Here is a 13,184-nt window from a genome sequence, read left to right as displayed (position 1 = left end):
AATTCTTGACACGGAAGTCAGACCAGGTACCTAGTGACTTCAGCTCGCCACTTGCTCCAAAGGACCTCTATGCTGGACACCGGACACCAACATCTCTCGGCACTTTCCATGAACATCAGCCACATGCAGCCTATATCTGCAGATATTGGTATCCATTGGCCAGCTGCCTAAACCCTCATGGCAACATCTGATTTAGTGGAGGGTGCAGGATGCGGTCTTTCTGGCGCATCATTTGGAGAATCTGTGACATCTTCCTCAGAGGTAAACAGGCAGAATGATTTGTATAGCTGAGAGAGATAATGGGAACTGCAGATGCTGGAGAATCCGAGATAACAAAGTGTAGAGCTGGATGAACACAGCAGGCCAAGCAGCAGCTTAGGAGCACAAAAGCTTTTGTGCTCCTAAGGTGCTGCTTGGCCTACTGATTTATATAAGCTGTTCTCTTAGGTACCAAGTCTGTGCACATGCCATTCATAGCTGCAGGAGACAGAAGAGACAGCATGTTATGGACAAGGTGTAATAGTTTGTGCGAGTTAAAACTCCATTCACTGTGGCTGCAATGGGAGAATAGCACAGAAATGGCTTCTTGCCAGGATATGGTGGTTCAGGAATCAACCACATGAGCAGTCTCAGTTCTCACTATCCAGGCTTCAGATCCAACAGGACAGTTGGCTCAGGGGGATTGGGGCTGGTGAGGGTGAGGAAGGGAAGATGTTGTATGAAGCAGTGAGACTGGTAAAGTATTTGCCTTAGTAGCAAACTGAAGATGATGTCTTAGTCTTTTCCATTTCTCTGGCCAAGCAATTAGTCCAAAGGATTTGAATTCATTTGTACTGATATTTTAGGGTCTAATGATGGAATCAGACACCTCTCCAAAGGCAATTTTAGTATGGTTCTAATGATGGACATTTCCACTGCTTTTCAACTGGGTAATAAACAGTGTGGGGAAGATTGAGAATCTGCTGAGATACTTCTGATAAAATAACACTTTCCTTTGTCCAGCCAGGAACAGCAAAGTTGCTCAGACAAGAACCATAATGAAACTTTAGGCCTTTCCTACACTGGGCTTGTCTTCTGTACTTCTCTATCTCAAGGCTGCTCCAGAACCCTTATCCCCAAAGTTACACCAGCTCTCTCCAGCAGATAATGGAATGGCAACATGTTGCCGAGGTTCAGGGGTTAAATTAGCTGTGGTCTCATACTGATTGTAACCAGCAAATTTGAAAGTCTTCAACTATGCCAGAGTGAAATTGCAAATACATTAAGTGCATAAAATGAAACATTCTGATGAAAGGACATCGGTTGCCTCTGTTTCTGTCTCCATGGGTGCTGCTATATCTGCTGGACATTTACAGCACCTTCTGTACTTATTTAAGATTTTCAGCTTCTTCAGTATTCTACTTCAGTGAATAAGATGGCTCACTGGATTTAATAACATCAAAAGATTGAAATAACATGCATTAATAACAGGAAATAATTCCTATGTAGCTGTGAAATCATACCAACAGTAAAAACATAAAATGGTTAACTATATAGTGTCAAAGGCACCACTGAGATTCGAACTCAGGATCTCCTGTTTACTAGACAGGCGCTTTAACCAACTAAGCCACGGCGCCCAATATAATGTACTGTCAAAGGCACCACTGAGATTCGAACTCAGGATCTCCTGTTTACTAGGCAGGCGCTTTAACCAACTAAGCCACGGCACCCAATCTGCCCTAAGAGGATCCCTCTCGTTCACACACACCACCCTACCAACCTCCGGATACATCGCATCATCCTCCGACACTTCCGCCATTTACAATCCAACCCCACCACCCAAGACATTTTTCCATCCCCACCCCTGTCTGCTTTCCGGAGAGACCACTCTCTCCGTGACTCCCTTGTTCGCTCCACACTGCCCTCCAACCCCACCACACCCGGCACCTTCCCCTGCAACCGCAGGAAATGCTACACTTGCCCCCACACCTCCTCCCTCACCCCTATCCCAGGCCCCTGGATGACATTCCACATTAAGCAGAGGTTCACCTGCACATCTGCCAATGTGGTATACTGCATCCACTGTACCCGGTGCGGCTTCCTCTACATTGGGGAAACCAAGCGGAGGCTTGGAGACCGCTTTGCAGAACACCTCCGCTCAGTTCGCAACAAACAACTGCACCTCCCAGTCGCAAACCATTTCCACTCCCGCTCCCATTCTCTAGATGACATGTCCATCATGGGCCTCCTGCAGTGCCACAATGATGCCACCCGAAGGTTGCAGGAACAGCAACTCATATTCCGTCTGGGAACCCTGCAGCCTAATGGTATCAATGTGGACTTCACCAGTTTCAAAATCTCCCCTTCCCCTACTGCATCCCTAAACCAGCCCAGTTCGTCCCCTCCCCCCACTGCACCACACAACCAGCCCAGCTCTTCCCCCCCACCCACTGCATCCCAAAACCAGTCCAACCTGTCTCTGCCTCCCTAACCGGTTCTTCCTCTCACCCATCCCTTCCTCCCACCCCAAGCCGCACCCCCACCTACCTACTAACCTCATCCCACCTCCTTGACCTGTCCGTCTTCCCTGGACTGACCTATCCCCTCCCTACCTCCACACCTATACTCTCTCCACCTATCTTCTTTACTCTCCATCTTCGGTCCGCCTCCCCCTCTCTCCCTATTTATTCCAGTTCCCTCTCCCCATCCCCCTCTCTGATGAAGGGTCTAGGCCCGAAACGTCAGCTTTTGTGCTCCTGAGATGCTGCTTGGCCTGCTGTGTTCATCCAGCCTCACATTTTATTAACTATATAGTGTGCTGTAAGACTATTGTACTATTATCGTGCTGGAAATGGGGCCTTGAACAATAAAGGGAACCGGAGGTGTTCAAATAATTGTGCGACAGATTTGTCGAAAATTAGTTATAAAAGGAGCATGACTCATGACAGCCTCTTTGATCTAGCACAGAAAAGGGAAATAATGAGGCTGTTCATGATGAAAGAAGTAAGCTACTGTGGCACATTATTCTGTATTCGTAAACAGATTTGTTATGGGTGTTACTGACTGGAAGGCTTCTAGCAATGGATAGGGCAAGAGTTGGTTGCATAATGCATTGAAATGGCAAATTATGACACCAAGGGCTGACACAATCAACCTCAACAGAACTAGAAAGTAAGGAATGTATTCTTCAGAGCAGTGAAGACACATAAAGATACATATATAAGATAATAAAATGTGAGGCTGGATGAACACAGCAGGCCAAGCAGCATCTCAGGAGCACAAAAGCTAAAATACATATATAGTTTTGATTGTGATGAATGTTTATTTCATTCATTCATGGGATATGAGCATTGTTGCCCAGCCCTACTGCCCTTGAGAAGGTAATGGTGAGCTGTCTGCCTGAATGACTGCACTTGTGTGGGCACACCCACGGTGCTGTTGGAAAAATACTTCCATAATACATATGCTTACACTCAGTGCTCAAATTGCATTTTACAAACATGTGAAAATGCCAGGCAGGAAAAGAGCTGTTTATCAAGCCTGGCCCACCACTGCTGGAGTTTCATGACAAGACCCTCATCTCACAACAATGCCATCTAAACTATTTTTGTCATCTTTCCACATCTGTCAACATTCCTCCTTACTCGTTGTGTGTTTTGTGTCCACCATTTTCCTGTACTCCTCTGAATGAGCATTACAACAAAAAGGGTACCAAGATGTGACATGCTTTGTTGGAAGCTGGTCACTTGCATAATTCTCATGGTCCTCCCCAAGTCTTTTAGTTAGGAATTCTCAGAATCCTCTATTCATTCATGGGGTGAGGCCACTGCTGTCCAGGGCAGCATTCATTGCCCATGCCTAATTGCCCAGAAGGGAGGTTAATGCTGTGAGGCTGGAGTCACATATAGGCCAGACCAGGTAAGGTTGGCATTTCCTTCTCCAAAGGACACTTGTGAATCAGATGGGTTTTTCTGACAATCAACAATGGATTCACGGCCATCAAGATAAAAAGCTACACAAAGTCAAGACCTACAAAAGTACTTAAGAATACACCTATAATAATATTCACATGCTATCTAAATGTAGCACAAATGAGGTGCAGAGATTCTTGTACTTGACAACCTCTGATGGGTTTATTTAAAGATACACAGTCTATATAGTAATCACTATGCATAGCCTGTGCCTCAGGTATTGCAGTGAAGAGAGCCAGTGGCCTGTAGCGATATCTGGGTACTTGGGTTATTTTGCATGTTGATCTCTTAAAGGTACACCACTCCAAATGTGATAATACAATAATCTCTTGCATCCAAAGCTACAAATGCTACAAGTAAAAACAAGTAGACATAGTCGTAAAATTAGTTATATAGTGGTAGGGAAGTCTAAAAGCCCATTTATCACTTTTGCATTTTGACAACTCACCCAAATCTTGTTATGGTGTAATATTCTGGAAGTGTGAGTTTCGCCCTTGGCTATTGTTGGTCTGCAGATGTTCATCAATGTGTTGATGGTTGTCCTGGTGTTTCACTACACTGTTGTCATCCAGGTGTATTCTTTGGTGTCTGTCGTGTACAATTGCCACATTGTACACTTCCCTTCACTGGGTTCTGTTCCTCCAAATATTTTCAAATCAACCTGTTCAGAGATGGATAATAAAATGTGAGGCTGGATGAACACAGCAGGCCAAGCAGCATCTCAGGAGCACAAAAGCTGACGTTTCGGGCCTAGACCCTTCATCAGAGAGGGGGATGGGGTGAAGGTTCTGGAATAAATAAGGAGAGAGGGGGAGGCGGACCGAAGATGGAGAGAAAAGAAGATAGTTGGAGAGGAGAGTATAGGTGGGGAAGTAGGGAGGGGATAGGTCAATCCAGGGAAGACGGACAGGTCAAGGAGGTGGGATGAGGTTAGTAGGTAGGAGATGGAGGTGTGGCTTGGGGTGGGAGGAAGGGATGGGTGAGAGGAAGAACAGGTTAGGGAGGCAGAGACAGGTTGGACTGGTTTTGGGATGCATTGGGTGGAGGGGAAGAGCTGGGCTGGTTGTGTGGTGCAGTGGGGGGAGGGGACGAACTGGGCTGGTTTTGGGATGCGGTGGGGGAAGGGGAGATTTTGAAGCTGGTGAAGTCCACATTGATACCATTAGGCTGTAGGGTTCCCAAGCGGAATATGAGTTGCTGTTCCTGCAACCTTCGGGTGGCATCATTGTGGCACTGCAGGAGGCCCATGATGAACATGTCATCTAAAGAATGGGAGGGGGAGTGGAAATGGTTTGCAACTGGGAGGTGCAGTTGTTTATTGCGAACCGAGCAGAGGTGTTCTGCAAAGTGGCCCCCAAGCCTGCGCTTGGTTTCCCCAATGTAGAGGAAGCCACACCGGGTACAGTGGATGCAGTATGCCACATTGGCAGATGTGCAGGTGAGCCTCTGCTTAATGTGGAATGTCATCTAGGGGCCTGGGATAGGGGTGAGGGAGGAGGTGTGGGGGAAAGTGTAGCATTTCCTGCGGTTGCAGGAGAAGGTGCCGGGTGTAGTGGGGTTGGAGGGCAGTGTGGAGCGAACAAGGGAGTCAGAGATGGCATTGACACTGCTGGAGCAGGTGAGTCTTCACCCTGGCTGAGAGGTTGGCATACTACCAGTATGTAACAAGAACCCTGTCTTTTCCTCTTCAGCATTGATCCATTATCCATGGCAATTTCAAAAAAAATTGGGGTCACTGGACACTTTGTTAACCTCTGTGGTTACCATGTTACTTAAGTGTGGTTGAAATACTGTCATATCTGCACACTGACCATGTACCATCTTCACCGTCCCTTGTTTGCGGAGAATCTCATCTACATCTCAGAGATTTTGGAGAGGTAGTGGCTTGGCAAGATCATTCTTTTTTGCCTTCTGAATGTGATCTCTATTGGCAATGGTTAGCTCATGTCCAAAGATGTAGCTTAGATGTGTAACAGATGTGTAATGGGTAACAGTTTCATTGTTCTGCACTTTGGCATGAGTGATTTAATGCTGCGAGACATTCGCTCAGCAAGAATGGTTAATTTGTGGTAATGTGGTGAGGATGTCACAAGGTTTATGACTCAATTAACACACATTTAGCTAAAAGACCTGTCCATTTCCTGCAACCTATTGCCAAAAATGGTTCTACAAATTCATTAAGCAGAGAATTTGTGACTAAGATGAATTTATGTCCATTCATTGTAAATAGATCAGTGGCAACTTTGGAACAAGGAACTGATGGAAATTTCTGGCGGGTGCAGAGATCCTCTACCTCACTGTAGCATACAACTATACCATGTCATTACACCCTCTCTAGTGTCACTGCTATCCCTGGCTTATAGATCAATAGATCATTTCATCCTATCCACTTTATGCCCACATGTCTGATGTGGTTGTGACAATATGTCCTGGTGAAGAGTTTCAGGCACAAGTGTTTGTTTTCCTTTGAAGATAATTCCTCTTGAGATACTGAGCTTATCTCTGTATGACCAAAAACATCTGAGGGTATCCATTATTTATCCTGGCAAGCCATCCTTCACTAACGACTTTCCGCAGTGCCTTCAGTTGAGGGCCAGAAGCCATTGTAGTTTTGGTGGTGGTTTTGGCAAATCATTTCCAATAGTTTGTAATTGGTTTCCACAGTGAATTACTGTCTGAAGAGATACATATGGAATCCTTTGATACAACATACTAGAATAGGTGTTTCATACTATATGTTGAAATAATTGCATAATGGACCACACAGCTTGCTTTTCATGAACTGGCTATGGTGTCAATACTATTTGCTGCATCTAATGTTAGCAGATGCTTTTGACTGGCTATGATGACTTGTATTTTCTGTCATCTGCCAGCAGTGAATTAATGATGTGACCTTTCCTTTTTGCCATGAAGACGATTTTTCTGAGATTTTGAACTCCAATATTGTGAACTCCATTATCCACACTGACAATTCAGCCTCTGAAAAGTCACTTTTGATGTCCTTGTTATGGATTCTATTGACAAATTGATAAATTGATTCTGATGGCTTTTGCCTCTAGGACATCAGTTCTAAGTGATGAATTCTAAAGTGGACTTCCAGATGCAGCTCATCTTCCAGCAGTTTCGATGTCTTCGTGAGATTCTTCTGGTCCTCTTCATAAAAGCCCAAGGTATTGACTCTATGTAATCATTTGTTACCACTTACTAAGAGTGTTTTCACAGCTTGGCCTCATCTATTCTGTTACTGTCGGAGCGATAGCATGGCTGCATCATTTCTTTAAAAAGTTTGAGCTTGGATAGTAGATCAGTGGCTTTCCAATTCATGCCCAGAGGATTTGATATCTATCCTTTTGTGCTTTTTGCACTTTGCTGAGTTACCCTTTTCCATTTTTTGGCTTGAAACCTGCCTGAGGGCTTGTTTTTATGGTTCTGCACCATTCCTCTATTTGGGCTGCTTTTTTTATGATTTGGATTTGGACACACTTTCTTTTTGTTCATCACAGTGCTGACATCCAACGTCTGCTCTAATCTGAAATAGCCTTTAGCTAGAGCAAGATTGATTCAGCTGGCTGCCTGCTCAAAACTAGCTAAATCAGAGATACTCAAAGTTTGCAAACTTAAATATTATTTTCTTCTGTTTTCTGTACTGTGGGAACTTCTTCATTGTTATTACATTTTGTTTGCTGCTGCTCCCCTTCACCTTCAAGCTTTTAAGGCTGGTTTCTTCTTTGTTTAGCAACAGACCATAAAATAATATTTCTGTGTAATTTAAATGTAAAACAAATGTGGTGTGTGGAATTTTTTCACTTTTTGAATTATTTGCAGCTAAGCCAGTATTCTCAATACAGAGTAATCTCTCAACAGCTTGTACCTCTTGCAATGAAGAGAGGTTGTGCCTGTAGCAATGTGACAATATTTGCATATTTGGCTTTTTTAGTTTGTTGAAATCCTAAAGGGCTATCACTCCAATGGGGTTATCACAACAAGGAACAACCTGCCTTCCTAAATCCTACACATCTGTAATGGTTTAAATGGTCACATTAGAAATTCACTATTTTCATGCGTTTATAAGGGGAAAAAAATGTGAATTTAGATCCAAAAACATGATATTTACGATGGTTTATTGTCACCTGACTACTTCATTGAATAGAATCCCTACAGTGTGGAAACAGGCCATTCAGTTCATCACAACCTTCTCTATCCCTTTAGGCCTGCATTCTTCCATGACTAATCCACCTCGTCTGCACATCCCTGGACACTATGGAGCAATTTAATATGGCCAATCCACCCAACCTGCACATCTTTGTGTTGGTGCAAGTAACAAAATTCCTTTTGATAAAATTTACATTCTAGCACTGTCAATACATCTCTCCACAAGTATGTAAAGAATAAAGCTCTACAGAAGTCAAATATTAAAAGGGTTATATCTACTTTGCCATTTAACCACACAAAACAACTGCCTTTTGCAACTCCTATTGTATTCACATCAGTCACTCAGACATGATAAAAGTGTCACTTACACATTAACTTTGAAATATCAATGCTGAAAGCCTTTATTATTTTTGACAGTTCAGATATAAATGCTCCCGAGTTGCTTAACTAAATGAAATCAAAGGTTATTTTATAATATTATCTTCCGTAAGAACTGCTGCAAATGGAAGAAGAAAACTCACGTAATTGAACACAAATGGCATTTCTGAGATTTTTTTCAATTCTACATTTTTGAAACAATACTAATACGTGAAAATGTCAGTGTGGATCTGCCTGCAATACCAAGATAAGGGATGTACAGCCCAATTACTTTAATAATGTGATATACTAGTGAACACTATTCATCTGTCATGGTTTAGGAGTTATCTCTCTCTTTGTCATTCAAACCTCAAGCCTTTTTTGACATTCACTCCACTTAGCATCCTTTGCTCCTTACTCCTTGATACTGTTGCCAACAACACTCCATTAATCTCAGTCGTGAAGTCCCAGCATCCACAGCCTTTGTATGGAAGGCACTCCAGATTGTCACACCATTGTATGAAAACGGTGCTTCCTAATTTTGCTCCTAAATAGCCTTGCTATAATATTAATAACTCATGTTCTGGATTTCCCCTCCTGAGTATATTGCTGGTGAATCCCTCAATCAACAACTGCTACACAATTCACGATTCATGAAGGTGGTGATATTGTGTGAAATGGCACACAAGATGACCCTGCAATCAGTGCAAACTCCAGAGCCTTTTTTCTCTTTCTTCTAGATATCCAGGGGGCATGTGTTGCAAAGCAGACATTAATCACTTGTTTACACAAGCAAGGCCCGTAGACTGACTGGCTCACACAAATAGCCACAGTGAGATCCCAGAAAGGGCTGGGAGTGAAGGTGCTGAAGTTTGCAGTAATCATGTCTGTGATCAGCAGAGCTGTATGAGCTGTAGCACTTGGCTGCAGCTCTTATTGCAGGACATGATACCATTCTGTCAACATCTGCAGATAAAATCAAATACCCCATTTGTCTTATTCCTATGAGAATTTCTGTGCTAATAAATTCTGGGTAAGTCACAATTCTCCTGAGCATGCCAACATCTCTGCCTCCAATTGCAGCTGTTCTCATTTATTTAATAATTCATTTCAAAAGAGCATCACAAGAAAGGTTCAGTGCTCATCCCTAATTGCCATTCAGAAATGGAGATGGTCTTTCTGAATTACTGCAGTCAATGTTGACTCCTACTGTTGTTAAGAACTGGGTTCTGGATTCTTAACACAGCAACAGTGAAGGAATAGCAGTGTCATTCCAAGTGTGGCCTGAAGGAGATCGTACAGGTAGTGGTGTTGTCATGTTTCTGTTGCCTTTGTTCTTCCAGTTGGTAGAGGTTGTAAGTGTGGAAGGTGCAGATAAGGAACCTCTGAGTTGCTCCAGTTGGTATATACATGGCTGCCAGGAGTGAATTTTTAAGTGGTAAATAGGATACTAATCAAAAGGGATTCCCTTGTCCTTTAGAGTTTACCCAGACAAATGGGAAGCAACAGACACCTAATGTGCCTTTTAAAGGGTGAACAGACTTTAGGGAGTTAAGGGAAGTGTCACATGCCAGCAAAGACCTTGCCTGTAGCCTACTCTTATAGCCATTGTGCTACAGAGCCCATCCAGTGAAATGTTTGGTCAATGATCAGATTCAGGATGTTGATAATGGGGAATTTGGCAATGATAATTTTGTAGATTGTTTTTGAATATGGCCATTGTCTGACATTTTGATGGCACAAATGTAATGCAAATGTCAATCCTCCCTCCTGATCATCTTCCTCCTGTCCTCTATCTCCTCCTCTGAAGTTGTATTCCAAACGGGACTATTGCAAGAAATAACGGCAAAGCCAGAAACTCCTTATAGCTTACTATAAGTATCTTCAAAACGTTGAAGGGGTTAAGGAGCATACAAGCACAGTGCAAGGAAAATATCTCCACAAGGTCTTTACTCAAGATCACAGAGGATCTCTTTACATTAATTATTTTTTCATAACACAACAGAAACAACTTTGAAATGGCCCTCTTACTGGTTTCAGAGTGGTGGCTGGCCATCACTGATGAGTTCGAGATCATAGTCAATGGAAAACCAATTACTCAGCCATTGTGGCCCACAAACATAAGCCAAATCAAAATTTTATAACCTAATAAAGGCTTAACCATGTTAACTATGGCTCAGTGGTTAGCACTGCTGCCTCACAGTGCCAGGTACCCAGGTTTGATTCCGGCCTCGGGGGACTGTGGAATTAGCACATTCTCCCTGTGTCTGTGTGGGTTTCCTTCAGGTAATCCAGTTTTCTCCTACAGCTCAGAGATGTGCAGGATAGTGCCATGGAACGTTTAGGTTAGATGGATTATACAAGAGAAATGCAGGGGTAGGAGAATGGGTCTGAGTGGGATGCTCTTTGAAGGTGCGATGTGGACTTGTTGGGCCAAATGGCCTGTTTCGACACTGTAGGGATTCTATGATTACAGACAATAGATACTAAGCATGCACAAAATGAGCTGTGTTATCATGGTGTAAGATCACATGGAATTGAGGCCACATTAAACCATAATCATAACGAATGGTGGAACAAGCTTAAATGGTTTATTCCAATTGTTATCTATGAGACCCAAAGGAGAAGCTACCTCCAAGTATACAGTTAGTAGACAAGAAATGTTAATGCTTTGCGCCTTCTCATATGCCTGTAACTCTTAGAAGTTCCTAATGATATTCCTGCACTAATAACTAAACATTTTTAAATAAACAATGACTAATGTGAAATGCAATACCCCATCTACATTCCACACATTGCCACATGATCTGAATTAGCCAATGCTGTGAAACAATTCTGCAGGAAATGTAGGCTGCATGAGCTTGATCTTTGGTTTAGAAAGGAAGTACAGTAACAAAGAAAAAGGAGGTGCGCTGATTGTAATGGTTCAGTACTTTAGTAAGGGCAGATGTTGAATAAGAGAAATTATGAAGGCCTGAGCCATAGGCACAAGATAACAAAGTGTGGGGCTGGATGAACATAGCAGGCCAAGCAGCATCTCAGGAGACAAATTAGCTGAGGAGGATTAGGTACATTAAAAGGCATGACTACACAGGCAATTTCAAGATACTATTTAATGTTCTTTAAAGAACCATTATTTGACTTGCAGCATCTATGCATTCCTTCAAGCTGTGAAAATGCAAAACATATCAGTCAACTGTAGCTGGCAGAAAAAATTGTAAAAGGCAAAATAAAAATAGGCAGCAAATGAAAGGGCCCTTAGAAGCATTGGCATTCTGAGTGATCTTGGGGTACAAGCCTATAGCTCCCTGAAAGTGGCAACACAAGTAGATAAGTTGGTAAAGAGGGTTTACTTCATTCTTGCCCACATCAGTTGGAGCATTGAGCATAAAAGCTGGCAATCCATGTTGCAGCTGTATAAAATTTAGTTAGGCCACATTTGGAAAATTGTCTGCAGTTCTGGTTACCACACTGTAAGAAGGATGTGGAGGCTTGGAGAGAGTGAAAAGAGGCTTACCAAGATGATGTCTATATTGGAGTTTATTAGCTATAAGGAGAGGCAGGCCAAACTTAGATGTTTCCACTAGAGTATCAGAGGCTGAGGGGCAACCTGAACTTAAGTGGGCCATGGATAGGGTGAAAGGTTGGAATCTATTTCCTAGGGTGGAAATTTCAATTGCTAGGGAAATAGGTTTAAATTGACAGGAGAAATTATGTGGCAGGAGAGTTTCTTATACAAAGTGGCTGGTAGATACCTGGAATGCACGGTCAGGGCAGGTGGTAGAAACAGATATAATAACAATGTTTAAGAGGCATTTTGACAGATGCATGAAGAAGCAGCGCATAGAGGGAAAAACATGTTCAGTGCGGACATAGTAGTCCTGAAGGTCCTTCCTTTGCTGTACTATTCTATGTTCAAAGTAAATCACTGCAATCTTAGGATTTGGAAAGATGTATTAGCAATACTGATAGCTTCCCTTATGGTAGATGCTTTCCAAATCCATGGATTCCAACCTACTTCTACATAGGTTGAACACAGGAAAGGTAGCATAGAAATAATCATTTTGCTCAATCAGTCCATACTCATGTGCCTGCTCCCATCTTTACTCATCTAAGCCCACTGTCATAAACCATCTATAGTTTTGTCGAGATTAAATAAATTATTTCTGGATCCATCTACTTGCTTGCAGAATGCACTAAGTGTAATATAAATGAAATGGTTTGTGAATTGTGAATGATGGTCAAAGTAAAAACCTACCTCTTAAACAATTGTTGCTTGCAGCACGAATTTGTTGAACCAATATTGATCTGCACATGTACAGATGAAGTGTAGACTTTCACTTAATTTCTGCTTTACTGTCTCCCAGCAACAGGGAATGACTCAAAACTCTCAGGATGCCAGAATATGAATAATGCTGCCGCAAGATGAAATTCTGAAGGAAATGTTATCTGCTAATTGTTTTCCCTCTATGACTTTTTGTAAATTAAGCAATTGAAAAATATAAGCCCACAGTGCCTTCATTGAAGAGAATGATTATATGTTTCCTTTTACTTTTAAGGTAGTCAGAACCAATGCAATCTTACTATGATTTCAATAGCAAAAACTGACTGAAAGTCCAGAAAAAACCCTGAGTGGTATTTAACTATAAACTTAAGGACATTGCAAGGCAATGACAAAATCAGTTTTTATGTTGCATTTCTTTTAGACATATCCTTTGGATTCTA

The 13,184-nt window shown here is 42.4% G+C and overlaps 2 non-coding genes across 2 annotated transcripts; both read right to left on the bottom strand.

Moving 5' to 3' along the window:
* Positions 1–1,542: 1,542 nt before the first annotated feature.
* trnat-agu (transfer RNA threonine (anticodon AGU)) lies at positions 1,543–1,616 on the bottom strand. The gene has a single exon. It is a non-coding gene; the product is annotated as a tRNA-Thr (tRNA).
* Positions 1,617–1,635: 19 nt separating this feature from the next.
* Positions 1,636–1,709, bottom strand: trnat-agu (transfer RNA threonine (anticodon AGU)). The gene has a single exon. It is a non-coding gene; the product is annotated as a tRNA-Thr (tRNA).
* Positions 1,710–13,184: the final 11,475 nt, after the last annotated feature.

The sequence above is a fragment of the Stegostoma tigrinum genome, chromosome 22 (assembly GCF_030684315.1).
Source record: "Stegostoma tigrinum isolate sSteTig4 chromosome 22, sSteTig4.hap1, whole genome shotgun sequence".
Classification (NCBI taxonomy): domain Eukaryota; kingdom Metazoa; phylum Chordata; class Chondrichthyes; order Orectolobiformes; family Stegostomatidae; genus Stegostoma; species Stegostoma tigrinum.
Note: the sequence above shows the minus strand (reverse complement) of the source record. Positions and strands in the feature narration are given on the sequence as shown.